Source organism: Arachis hypogaea, chromosome 17 (assembly GCF_003086295.3).
Source record: "Arachis hypogaea cultivar Tifrunner chromosome 17, arahy.Tifrunner.gnm2.J5K5, whole genome shotgun sequence".
Taxonomy (NCBI): Eukaryota; Viridiplantae; Streptophyta; class Magnoliopsida; order Fabales; family Fabaceae; genus Arachis; species Arachis hypogaea.
This window is the reverse complement of record NC_092052.1, coordinates 15,289,031-15,301,445: the sequence shown is the minus strand read 5'-3', so window position 1 is coordinate 15,301,445 and position 12,415 is coordinate 15,289,031. Positions and strand designations below refer to the sequence as shown.

The 12,415-nt window shown below is 27.5% G+C and overlaps 1 long non-coding RNA gene across 1 annotated transcript; it reads left to right on the top strand.

The window, feature by feature from the left end:
- The first annotated feature begins 3,129 nt into the window (after positions 1-3,129).
- LOC112767283 (uncharacterized) lies at positions 3,130-6,310 on the top strand. The gene is made up of 3 exons (XR_003184825.2): positions 3,130-3,546; positions 5,136-5,253; positions 5,828-6,310. It is a non-coding gene; the product is annotated as an uncharacterized lncRNA (long non-coding RNA).
- The last annotated feature ends 6,105 nt before the right edge of the window (positions 6,311-12,415 follow it).

Here is a 12,415-nt window from a genome sequence, read left to right as displayed (position 1 = left end):
GATTTTAATTTTACATAAAATAATATAATAGATATAGAGTATAAATAAATTTACTTGACAAATATAATTATTCATAGTGTGATATTTTATTACGATAACATATCTTTGTGTATTGACTCCCTATATATATATATATATATATATTAGTTTATTATTCTTTTATCACATGACATATTTATTATTATATTTTAAATTTAGAATTTTTTTGATCTAACATTATAGTGAAAGAATGGCAAGCAAAAAAAATTGAAAAAAAAAACATGAAAACATTCCAAACATAATTACTGCTAATCTTTTTTTCTTTAGTTTTCAAATATATTATTTATTTTATTTATTTATTTATTTAGAGTAATAACTAAATTTATTATAACTATAGTAAATTATCTTTAAATTATTAGTATTATTAGTAAAATTTTAAAATTATTGACATATTATTAGTATATATAATAAGGAATAGTAAATTTCCTTTCATATTTATCATTTAAAAAATTTATAATTTTTACATAGTCTTTATTTTATTTTTTTTCATACCTAATGACCTAATGACTATTGACTACGATCTTATCAATAGTATCACTTATAGTAGATTATACGAAGAAAACGTATGGAAAATAAAGACAAGAATTATAAGGCTATAGAAAGTTCCATTCAAGTTTGACAAGAATAAGACGGTTTACATAAAAATAGTTCTAATAGATGATAAGATTAATTGATTCATTTACTAAATTTTTTCAAGTAATGCTAAGTTCAATTTATAAATAGAGTTTAATTTTGATGCACTGACAGTGTAAAGCGTTTTACATAGTCGTGCAATTACATCCATTCTTTTGGATGACCATTCACGCGGTCAATATGAAAGGTATTTATTTTTATTGATGTGTCATTATGTATTTGGATGCACGTGTAAAATTACTTTACACTGTTAGTGCATCAAAATTAAATTTTTTATAAATATTTGTAGTTCATATTTTAAGTTAATTTTATAAGTACACCATTTCACAAGTCAAAGACAATTCTTTTTAATAGATTTATAAATGCTAATAGCTTTTATATTTAATTTATTTTGCAATATGATAAAATTCATTGTTCAATCAAGAATTATTTGACAAAAATATTTGAGAATGAATTGGTAGAAAGGAAGGTCTATGCCTTCTCAAATTTTGAGATTAAAAAATCAAGCGGAATATATCTTCTGACTGTACACACGTGCAAAATATCTTTTAAAATGGAGTCACGTATAGTACATACGGTCGATGATCGTAAAATTCCGGATAATGATTTTAATTTACTTGCCCATGCTGATATATTGAAACAAACAAATGAACGATTCTACTTATTTGATATGTAATTAATTTATATTAACCCACACAAAATTATTTTCCTTTTGATTTTAAGCTTTGCCAAAAAATTGTGTAATAGCATCATTTTATCGATAACAAAAATTTTAACAGTTTATTTATGAAAATATTTGAAATTGTATTGTGACTTTTTTTTAAAGATATATCCTTTTATTAATATACTATTGTTAGTTTTATCGTTTAACATAAAATAAATCAGTAAATTCTCTTTATTTTGTATACGTACGAAGTTATAATTTCTTATATTATTCACTCATTTGTCCTTAATTCGGTACTTTTAATTCAATTTTTTTGTTCAATTAGATGTTATTGGATTTTTGACTAAAAAAAAAAAACTTATATCATGATTAAAAATAGAGGGAAGTGACCAGTACATTATAATTGATCTTCATGATTTACAGCATGTAAAATTTTAATATGAATATTTCTTTTGGTAATAATTATATTCACTACTAGAAATAAGGTTTTTTCGGACGAAAATTTCAAACGAAATTTAATCCGTCCGAATGACTTTTTCATTTCGGACAAATTTGAGACAAATGTTGAACAATTTTTAGTGGAGACATTGGAATAATATATTCTATCCTAAATTTGTCTAAATTTTGTCCCAAATTTTGGCGCCAAATTTTTTTTAGATGGTGCCAAAATTTTCATCCAGATTAGCAACACATTTTGGACAAAAATTATAATTCGTCCGTATTCCATCTGAATATGTGCAATAACTTCAGACGGCTTTATGACGCATTTTAAAAAATATTAATTCTATCCGAAATTTGTCTATAATTAATCTTAAATACTTTTACTATAACGAACCCTTTGAAGTAGACAATATTTTTTCCCACAAATTTGGGACGAAAATAGCATCATTTGTAAATTTCGTTTGAAAGTTCATCAATTTTCAAACAAATTTCAAATATTTATTGAAAACTTTTAAATTTTAGTATAAAAATATTATTTATATTTTAAATTAGTCTATGATTTGTCCCAAATATTTTTACTATTCTAAAATAAGGTTTCTTTTTTCTAAAATAACCTTAATTATATATAACTTATAAAAAGGTACAGTTTTTGTTTGCACCTTTTAATTCCAAAACCTCTTGATCAAAATATGAAATAATCATCATACCAATTAACATCTTATTTATTATTATACATATTTTTAAAAATTAGATTAATAGATACGTTAGTGCTTATTTATGCAGGTTTTTTTATATAAATAAGTAAATAAAATATATTAATTCCCATAATATGCATGCAGAAAGCTTTACAAAAATGCGCAGGGCCATTGTTCGCAAAACACCCGCGAAATGGATTTAGTCATCATCTTAGGAGGGGCACACGCCAATTGGAACTTCAGCTGGGAGAAGCCATTTTGTGTCTGACGCCAATGAAATGGGTACTTCTGATGGGACTACCATAAAATTTAGTTGGTTTATTTTTTAAATATATTTTTTAATATTTTAAAAAATAAAATTATGTTTTCATTAAATGTATGCTTTTGATTATTTAATTTTTTATTAAGTTAATAATTTATTTTTATATAATATCAAATATGAAATAAATTACAATCTTAAAATAATTTTTAGATATCAATATTCTATTCTATAACTTATTGAATATATTTTTGTTGTAATTTTATCTTTTTTAATTTGATATTAAAAATTAGATATAATTTTAATTTTAAAAAATTTGCCGTACATAATTATTTCAATTGCCACTTATTAAATTTTACTTTGCGCCAAAAATAAAAACTTTATCAAAACCGCCTTTTAGTTTGAGGGGATTTAGTTTTTGAGTGTCTTCTCCCTCTACCTAGGTTACCTGGTCAAAAACCAAATCTTTTTTCAGAACTGTCTTTTGGTTTCACCGTTTGCTGGTCAGTTGTTCATCTCCTTCTCCGGTTTGTGGTTGCTGCTCGTGCTTCGTGCTCCTTCTGCGTGCTCTGCCTTTGTCTGTGCGTTGCCGCTCGTGCTCTGCCTCCTGTCTCTGGTCTCAGACATCCACCACTCCAACCTCCAATCTCGCACCTCAGACCACCTCCACCATCGTCAATCGCACTCCCAGGTACCAGCCTTCACTTGCGAACAACCGCTCCGCCTCCTGCATGTGTTTTCCTCTGCCGGTCTCAGAACCTGCGCCCCTGCCAGCCTCAGACACTGCGCCTTCCTCTGTTCATTCTACTCCGTAGGTAGCTTTAACACTTCACAACGCTCTTTTTGTTTTAGGTTTCCTTTCGTTTCAGCTATTCACATTCACCAGCTTATTCGTATGATCATTATTGTGGGATTCGCATTTTGCGTGGCAATGGCATTAGGTATTTCTAGTTTATGCTGCTTGAACTATTTACTAAGATTGAGATATTATTTTCGGATCTTCACAGTGAGTTGAGGTATCTTTTGTATAAATTTGAATTTGTTCGGGTAATTGAAGTTCAAACCCTTTGTATCATTCATAGGATTTTGAGTAATTCGTTATATTGCTTTGTTTCTATCTAAATTGCATATTCTTAATGAGGACAGTATATATGTAAAAGTGTAGAGAGAAGCATCAGAAAAAAGTAGAGAGAAAAAAAAAGTATGAGTCAACAAACAAGTGATTAAATAATATGAGTGAATATTTTTCATTTTATACTTCTGTGATCTATCTATCCATCAAAAAGTTAAAGTTAGAAGTTAAGAATTTATATTATAATGTATTTCTGTACAAAATATTGAAATAACATTAGTTTAAGTATACAAATTATTTTTGGGGTAATATTTAGGTTAAATATATATAATTCTATAGGGTCTATAGATCATTTTGTTTTAGAAATAACAAATAAGTATTCATAAAGTTCTATACAAAACAAAAGGACTCCAAGTGTTAATGATGACCAATTAACTAAACCTTTTTATAATCATCACCTGATGCAGCATGGCTGTTCTCTCTGTTTTTTCACTCTAAGAAATATAGACTATTGAGAATAGAGCAGGTTCTAGTCATGGAAATGCCTAATTTTCTTATAGATAACAAAATTAGATTTCAAACCTTTTCTATCCATGCTCCTCCTCTTTTATAATGAAGTTGCCACTTTTAATTTCTACTAGTTGATTGGTTGCTGGAACACCTTTTGTTGCAAGATATACAAAGTAATGATTATTAAGTATTTGCATTGATTAGCTGGCTCCAACCATACTTCCAAACTAGAAAATTAAAGGCAAAAAATAAAAAATAAAAAAGAAGAAACTGCAAGAAGGCAACCGAGGGTCAATGAGTAATTCTGCCAATGATCCAACTTCAAAGTTGTCGTCCTGTGCTATTTTAGGAGGAGAAAATAGAACAATTGATAATTAAGCTGATTGTTGTTTGTGAGGAATGTGAACCATACATCTTTTGTCTTTTTTCTTTTGGACTTCTTTTATGTTTTACTTGTGTTATTTGAACTCCTTTTATATATAATATATGCTGCTTGTTGTGCTAACATGAAATAATTATGGACATAAATTGAATGTGCTTCTTTATTGCTAGTACTCTTATTGCAAACACAGCAACGAACATGGTAGAATACATAAATTGAATGTGCTTCTTTATTGCTAGTACTCTTAGAGAAGTGACTATTTATATGTCATCTATTATTATCTATTACATATATATTGAGAAGAGTTATGATTAGAAATAGAACTAATAGAAGGATGAATTAAGATTCTTAAACATAATTCATCTACAAATTTCTTTTGTTAAAATGACTTTTATCATATATAACCTTTTGATTGTATCCTTTGTATGGCTTCTTTCTAGAAAAGCGGGAGTCAGTAACAAGCTACACGCACACATATTTTAGTGAAGCTACACGCACACATATTTTAGTGAAGACTACGGCATAATCATGCATTCTAATAAAGAAAGGAGTAAAAAGGTATTTATGACTGGAATTTTGTTACTAAAACACCTAGCGTTTTATTATGTGATTATTTGATGTAATTGACTTTGGTTTTTGACTATGAATTATAATTGTCGTTGATATTATTGTGATTATAGTTTAATGGTTGGATTTACTTTGAGTATGTCTGTGTTGCGATTATTGTTTTGGTTGAATTGAGTGCTTGTAAATGAACCATGTTGCTACCTTGTTAGAATTGGTAATGAAAAACAAAGAGAAAATTATTGAGTTAGAATGATATTACTAAGTAGTAACATGAATAGTGATAAATTAATTTCTAGTATTTTCTGTTTCCACCTTTCACACAATCTGCTCCTTTCACAAATATAGTATTATCCTTGTTATGAACTTCTTAAAATGCTCATGTGTACATATATATTAGTAGTTTAGTACTAAAGCATAGTAGCACTTTATTTTACATCCTCATTGATTATTTTGGCAGCTAAGTATTATTTTACATTGTTATTTTTTTAATTCTTTCGATGATGTACATGTTACTGAAATTTAAATGCAATGTCTTATTAATCTTATAAATCTTTTGTTGTTTTAGATGTCAGGTTCTAAAAAAAAATAAAGAACACTTGTAAATTAAAGTACAAAAAGGTTAAGGAGCAAGAAATGATCAATGAAGAGCAAAAGGTTAAGTTGAAAGATGCTGAGCACAAGTTAAAAGATCAAGGACGTCAACTAAAAGTTCAACACAAAAGAATTGGTTTTACTGAAAAGACAATTCATGCTTTGTATAAAAAGTTGAATCTGCCACTTCCTTCAACCTTGTCTGATTCTATGGAAGATGAGCTTGGGACAGGCTCTAGTGATGATAACATTGGTGATTGATATTTGGAGTATATGTTTTTTTCTGATTTAAATTAAGGAATTTTTAGGTGATTTAGTTAGTACATTTTATTTTATTCATGATATTTGACCTTTTTAAAGGCTTTTTTTTTGTTTTAGTTTAAGTATTTTTTTTCTTATTTTAGTTTGATTACATTTATAGACAAAAATATTTTAATAATAAATATTTTTTTAACTCTTTTATGGTAATTAACTTTTTCATGATTTTATTATGTGTTTAGAATTTGGATGATATAATATGAAAAAAATGATTATGATGGTCTTAATATAGAAAGCAGATCGAATACAATTTATTTTCTAAAATATTTATCTATTAAATAGCAAATTATTTTGTATGAAAATTATTTGAAATATTATATTAAATTTGTAGAAAATTTGTGCGAAAATATTTTTTTGTTTTGTATGAAATTTGTTTCAAATACGTAAATTCTTTTAAATTAAATTTGTCTGAAATTTAATTGAAAAGAAATATTTGATTTGTCTAAAATTTGTTCGAAAAAAATTTGTTATATTTGACTAAATTCGTTAGATATTTGTTTGAAATAAAGTATATTTTTTGTTTGAAATTTGTCTAAAAATTAATATTTTTATGTTTGAAATTTGTCTGAAATACGTTGTTTTTATGTTGGCTAATCTGTCTGAAATTCGTCTAAAACACATCATAATAGTTAGAAATCTAGCAGATAAATGTCTATTCGAAATCTGTCCCAAAATCGTCTGAAAAAAATTTCGGACGAAATTTCATACAAAATTTAAATTTGCAACAAGGCTTTTTGGGACAAAAAAAATTTGTCCCAATTTTGTTTGAAAGAAAAAATTTGTCTGTAATTTGTTCAAAATTTATTTCAATTTCGTCTCAAAATTCGTCTGAAAAAGCCATATATGTGTTGTAGTGCAATTTTTTTCTTTATGTATTACTACTTATTCTCTTAATTCTCGCTTTCATTCAAAAATGAGAAAAAAAATAAGATGTACATTATGAGATCAATTTACAATCCAATTACTTGATCATCTATGTGATCACCAAGCAACCGAATACATAATTTATTCTCTAATTTATAAAATTTAACAAAGACATTGGTAAACATATTGGTTTCGCATTTATTTATATATTTTATTTATTTATATTATATTTGTAATTATATTATATCTATTTTTATCAATATACTTTTTTAAAAAATACCGTTAGTGTTAGCATATGGTATATTAAATAAATTAAATGATAGAAATACGTAATTATTTTCTTTTTCGGTCAAGATTCAGTAAAATACTGTAATTTATACTTGCAATATCAATATATTAATAGTAAAATAGAGAAAAGAATGTAATATTATATCAAAGAAATTTTTTAAATAATAATTTAACTATTTTAAACGGGATAATTTCATTTAAAAAATTCATAATTCAAACATAATTTTTATACACTTAATAGCTACATTCGAGTTAATATATTTAATATTATATTTAAAAAAATACGAACAATGCACGTCATATTATTTATTTATTAATTAAATTATTATAATTCAAATTAATTTTAATAGAATAATTTAAAATTATAATTTCAATTTTATCATGCACGTGTTATTACACTTGTTATAATATAATTGTCAATCATATATAACTAGCATTTATATATATGATATTTACCTTGACGAGACATGTTGACGTGGTACATTTTGGTGCTAGTATACTTGCATCTCTCTTCTATTTGAAAAGTATTAATTTTAAATAATTATATATTATTAGAATTTATTAATTAATTATGGTAAGATTTGTCAATATAATATTAATATTTTACATCATATCTTTTTAATAATTACAATAATTTTTTTTATATATCTCTATAAGTACTATATATAGAGTATTCTATTTTACTGTTTATGAATGTAAATTTTAGAGTTAAAATTTTTTGTTTTATTTTTGAATTTTCTTTTGTTATTTTCATACAATAATAATACATTCTTTATTTTTTTATTATTGAAATTGATTTTTTTAAGGTATAAATTAGGATTTTATCATTTTTTTATAAATTCAACCTTACTTTTATTCTTTTAATTATATAATGAGTGTTCTTACTCAATTTGTTTTCTTTTGTCCTTGTAGCAGAATTGTCTTTTACCATAATTATTTACAATGCATCACCTCCATCATGTTCCATCTCGAGTTGTTTCATTAATTTGGTATTAATTATATATGGATATAAGAGTTCAACACAATAGAGGCAGTGAACTTCATTTTGCTAAATGATAGTTGGATCTTTTTATATATTATAACCAATATAATAAAATATGGGTGAAGTTATCTTTTATAAGAAAGATGAATTTATTATTAAGCTAAACGTGGTTATTCTTGTCTTTCCATATTATATGGATAACAGATGATAGAGCTTATTTAAAATGAAGATAAATGGTCTGAATTTGTATGAATTACATATTGAATCTGGTCAAATTATTTTCGCTAATTATAATTACGAAAATAATTCTAATGTATATTCATAAAAAATCTAGAATTGAATATCATAGATATTATTTAAATAGCTTAATTCTAATATTAGAATTTGATAAATTTAGTTTTTAAAAAATTTAAAAGTTGATCTCACTTTATTAGTTAAGTTTATTTAATTTAAATATATAATATTTAGTTTATTAATTTTTAATTTTATATTTTTACTATTTATGACTTTATTTTTATCAGTAATATATCCAAATAATTTAGTAAAAAATGCTATTAATATGATAATAAGTCATATAATTTTGATATATTTTTAATCTATCAATAATTTAAAATTAAATTATTTAAAATAATAATAATATTTCTTTGTCAATAATAATAAATATGTATAATAAAAGAATGTTTTTAAGTACGTGTTCTATATAATACTTTACGTATATTCATATATTATATAATATTAATAACTAATGTTATTTAATAAATGTAGATATTAATATATTATTATGAAAAAGATAATATTTATGTATTATTAAATCTAAAATATGTGTATTAATATTTTAAATTAATTAATAATGAAAAAATATATAATTATATTATTATGAGAAAGATAATATTCTAATTTAATATTAGTTATACTACACCTAAATAATACAAATTATATTACAATTGTACATAATTATTTGTTCTTAAACTAGAGGTAAAATGATTATATCATTAATAATTAATAATTTATTTTTTAATTTTAAAAGTATTATAGTTAAATGCATATACTCTAATTAAAAGGATTAGTCTATTAATCATAATTTATTTTTTAAGGGGATTAGTTTGTTTTTGGTAATTCACTACAAGAAAATCACCGATTATTATCGAATTTACCGTCAAATATACCGTCGGATAATATTTGACAGTATAAGTAGCGCCAAAAACCATTTATCATCGGATTATTTTGTCCGACGGTAACTTAGCATTGGACTTACCATCAGTTTATTCTTTGTATCCGTCTAATTTGAGAACGTTATTACCATCGAATTAATCCGACAGTAATTTTGACGCCCTTTAATGTTTTTTGCCGCCAATTCATTGTCGGAATTTTTTGCTAGTAAATCCGATGGTCTCTTTTTTCTAATTTAATTTTTTTTCTCAATAAAGCCATACCTAATAGAAATGAACAACTTATTTTGTTATAACACTCTGGTTAACAAGATTAATGTATCGAAATTCGAAATTAATTACCAAAAATAAATAAATTATTTATTTAAAAAAACAGCATGAATGAATCCACAAAAATGTCACAAAACTAAAATATCAAAAAATCAGAACTGGAAAAAAATAAACGACATCCCTACACCCTACAGACTACCGGTAGTCGTCATCGTTCTCCCGCTGCTAGGGCGGCGGAGTGGGTGCTGAAATCAATTCTTTACTAGTAGCATCGCTGCCACCAGCGTCTCTGCTTCCAGCGCTGCTACCTCCACCTCCATCTGCTCCCGCAATCGGTCTACCCGCTCCAGCCTCTGACTGAGTTCGGAGCTCATGGCAATGCATACAAGAAGGTCGTTGTACCTCTGATCAGTCTGCTGTTCCTATGTCTGGTGAAGCTCCTGTGAGAGCTTCTAAACCCCCTCCCTCAAGTCCATAACTATCTGGGGATCGGAAGGGCTGGTGGTAAACGGAAAGGAAAAGGCAGAGGAAGTCACCAATTTGGAGGAGTAAAGGCTATTGGCGAAGAACAACGACCCCAACCTGAAGCGGTGATTCTTGTGGGGTTCAGAGACGTTCTGGCGCCAAACCGCATTTGGATCCACTACTGAGGTCTTTAAGCCGGCTCTATTATCCCCAGTAGCCTGCTGAGATTGCTATGTTGCGACCTCCAAAGCCTACGTGTATTGTTCTTGTGTCCCACACGTTGTGATTAGGATAACGCATAATTGTTTTTAAAGTAAAACAAATTAATTTCAAAACTTAGAATTAATTGAGACTCGTACATAATGGGTCGCAGACTGCTTGTCAGCAAATCTCTCCTTATTCACCTTTAAGGTATGTGTATACTTGAAGGTCTCTGCGAGTGTAGCCTCAGGATCCAAGGACTTAGACTACACCAATTCAATTCAAGCAATCAAACAACTAAATCAGCAAACATTATTCGTCTAAATTAATAATAACAGACGAGTATTATTGACTTAAACTACTTACCAGTCTGGTCTTCATCTTCATGAAGGTCGTTGACCCACCGGTATACTTGGACGACTTCAGTGAAGCCCGGTTGGCGACGTTCGTTAAAGGAAAACGCTTGAACCCTTCATCTATAGCAAAATGGTTGTCCCGCTTCTTCTTGATGTCTACACGGATCCAGCTTCCTCTGTTATCCCTGTGATGAAGATCGCTCATCATCTACTAAAAGTGCTTGGTTGCCCGATGGTCGAAAATCTTGTGAATCAAGATAGAGTGCTCCCGATCCCAAACAAATTTCAACTGCAGATAGTGATTCAACATTACATAATCGAATTAAAATACAGTTTTCATACAGTTAATTAATTGAAAAATTCAAAATCATATCGCCCACTTCTGGATCCAGTGGTCTCTGACGTCTGTAGGGACCTGAGTGTAGCTCGATCATGCATCGTCGTACATGGATCTGATGACCTGCATGATCTCCTGCGTGCAGGCATTGTTGTCCGAGGCGAACCTATCAATTAAAAAACTTAAATTAGAAACACATACAACCTTTACAATTTCAAAATAGATTGCGAATTAAAACGATTAAAATAGACGAGTACTCATGCCTGCATTCCATCGGGTAAAATCCTCATCCAATGCACTGGCAGTGGTGGCAGGGCATCCTCTTGGGGGGCATCCCGGAGGAATTAGCCATCGCGGCGTCTGTCATCGCTGTAGGGGGCGTAGCAGTAAGAGCTAGGAGACACATAATTAGGGCTTGGGACCATCATGAACTGCTGATCCGATGGTACCGCCAGTGATGTCACAGGGGTCGACAGAGTAGTCGGGATAGAGGATAATGACTGGGTAGTCCTCGGCCATAACCATGTGACCCACTTGATTGACCTCTGTTATCTATCGTCATGTCTGCAAAAATAAAATATTACTAACACAGATGAAAATACAATTACTTTCACCAACTCTAAACATATATAATTCTAATTTTTCAATTTCACTCAAATAATTTATAAAAATTTTAACAAATTCTTTCTTATAAAATTTGAATTTCTTCACTCTTCAAGAATTTCATTTAATCCAAATATCTATCCACCCACCAAAAAACTTCAATCATTCACTGAACAAAGAAAGCATTCAAGGTATTTAATAATATTTCACCAAGTAATAAAATTCTTTGAATATAATGAAACAAGGCTATATATAGCGCTATATATACTCAATGATTTGCCCTTAATTAAATAACCTCTTTAGGTATGTATATATATAATTTCTTAACCACCAAAGAAAAGATTCTCATGAAGGAATATATTCAAATCCATGCAGTCACTGGTAAACAAACAACTTATTCACCTCATATTTTTCATGACTATGTTATTTTAATAATTAAATTCAATTAAATTGGTGTAATAATATATTGATACAATAAAACCAGTTGAAAAAGAAAAAGATGTATAAAAGAAGTGAAAAGACTTGATTAAATTTAACTACAAAAATAACTTATTCATCTCATATTTTTCATGACTAATTAAGTTATTTTAATAATTAAATTCAATTAAATTATGTAATAATATATTGATACAATAAACTAGTTGAAAAAGAAAAAGATGTATAAAAAGAAGTGAAAAGACTTGATTAAATTTAACTACAACAATAACTT